This window comes from Cynara cardunculus (genome assembly GCF_001531365.2).
Source record: "Cynara cardunculus var. scolymus isolate 2C chromosome LG 6, CcrdV1, whole genome shotgun sequence".
Taxonomy (NCBI): Eukaryota; Viridiplantae; Streptophyta; class Magnoliopsida; order Asterales; family Asteraceae; genus Cynara; species Cynara cardunculus.
The window spans coordinates 11344547-11346986 of NC_037533.1; positions in this window are offsets into that span (position 1 = coordinate 11344547).

Genomic DNA, 2440 nt, shown 5'->3' on the forward strand with positions numbered 1-2440 from the left:
CGGATGTCCCTCTTTCTGGAAGGTGTGGATCCTAAAATTCCACATTACATAGAAAATGGACCATATATTCCATTTGCTATTGCTTCGGCTGTTCCAGCAACAGCTACGAATGCTGCGATTCTTGAACGGCAGATTCCAAAGCTCCCATATCAGTGGAGCGATGAGGACAAGAAGAAGATAGCTATAGACACGCGTGCTCGGTCTATAATAGATATGTCTCTTCCTGATGAGATTTATCACTAAGTGATGAAACTCAAAACCTCTAAATCCATGTGGGATACACTCTGTGTCCAATATGAAGGAACCACTCAGGTTCAGGAGACTAGAAAGATCAATCTAGTAAGACAGTATGAAAGCTTTCTCTGTGGAAAGTCTTGAGACGCTGTCTAAAGTACATCAGAGATTTAACTGCCTTCTTATTGATCTTAGGACTGTCGGCAGGGAATATTCCAATTCTGAAACTTTGACTAAGTTTCTAGAATGCCTTCCTGAGTCTTGGGACACCTTTTCCATGTGTCTCAAGATGTCAAATGACATGTCCACTCTTTCTCTTTCTACTTTATACAGGATTCTGCTTAACCATGAGCAATATCGTCAACTGAAAAGGAATCTTGTAAAAGAATCCAGGGAAATGAAAAGTTCTCCTTTAGCTTTGATCTCTGAAGCTTCTTTAGTTGAAACTTCTTCTACGCCTTTTGTTTCTTCTCTTCCTCCCGTGGTCATCACGGAGATAGATTATTCTGCGGATATTCCAGAATCTGATTTAACAGATTTTGATGAGTCCCTGGCACTCCTGACTAAGTCATTTAGGAGATTCGCCAGTAAGAGCAACTTCCGCAGATCTCCTCAGCTATCCYTCAGGGAGAAGCCAAAGTATGAAAGAATAGACAAGGCTTCAGTTGTCTACTACAACTGTCACCGGCCCGGACATTTTGCAGGTGAATGCAGATCAAAGAAGACTGCGACGCCATCTTCTAAAGCTCCTTCCTTCTTCAGGACCAAAGATGAAAAGTACTTAAAACTGAAGGAGAAGTATAAGAAGATGAAGAACAACCAGCGAAAGGCTAAAGGCCTTATTGCTGAAGAGCATGACTGGGCTGAATCATCCGATGAATCATCTTCAGATGAAGAGGATAAAACCTACGTCTGCTTGATGGCCATAGATGTTGATGAAGGATCTTCTGAAGCGTCTACCTCCTCTGAGCCATCTTCTTCTCCTACTCAGGATGTCAAAGGCATATGGTATTTGGACAGTGGATGTTCAAGACATATGACTGGAGATATATCTCTTCTATCTCACTTCAAGGAAGAAAGTGGACCTTCCGTAACCTTCGGTGGAAATGGAAAAGGATATACCAAAGGCTTTGGTATATTATCCAATGGTACAACAACTTTCAAACGCGTTGCATATGTTGAAGGACTAAAGCACAATCTTTTTAGCATCAGCCAACTGTGTGATAAAGATTATACAGTTAAATTCTCAAACAATTCTTGTCATGTTCTTGACAAAGATGATAAGGTTGCTCTAACCGGTTCTCGTCTAGAGAATGTTTATATCATCAACATAAATTCTCCTCTCACCGAGAATAGTTGCTTCTTCTCCAAAGCCTCATAAGATATTAACTGGTTATGGCACAAACGGCTATCTCATCTCAACTTCAAGACACTCAGTGAGTTATCAAGAAATGATCTTGTCACAGGTCTTCCTCAATACTTGTTTGCAAAGAAATCTCTTTGCTCAGCTTCTGAGAATGGAAAACACACAAGAGCTAGCTTTAAGTCGAAGCAAATCTCTTCAGTGACTGCGCCTCTTCAGCTATTGCATATGGATCTCTTTGGTCCAGTCAGCGTGCAATCCCTAGCTGCTTGTCATTGTTGATGAGTATGATAGATACACTTGGGTATTCTTTCTCAGATCCAAGGATGAAGCACTTGAAGAAATTATTTTGGTCATCAAAAAGATAGAAGTACTAAACAATGTTAAAGTACGATCTATTAGAAGTGACCATGGTACTGAATTCAAAAATAGTACTATGGATAACTTCTTTGAGGATAAGGGAATCTCTCACAACTTCTCTTCTGTGAGAACTCCTCAGCAGAATGGGGTTGCTGAAAGARGAAATCAAACAATCATTGAGGCTGCTCGATCAATGCTCAGTGAATCCCATCTCCCTACTCAATTCTGGGCTAAAGCTGTCAACACCGCTTGTTTCACTCAAAACCGATCGCTGATCGTGAAAAGATTCAAGAAGACAGTCTATGAACTCTTCCATGGACGAAAGCCTTCCATAAGCTTTCTTCATATATGTGGTTGTACTTGTTATATTCTTAACAACCGCGACTAACTTGGAAAGTTCGATCCCAAAGCTGATGTAGGAATCTTTCTTGGATATTCTTCTGTATCCAAAGCCTTCAGAGTATTCAACAAACGAAAATAGAC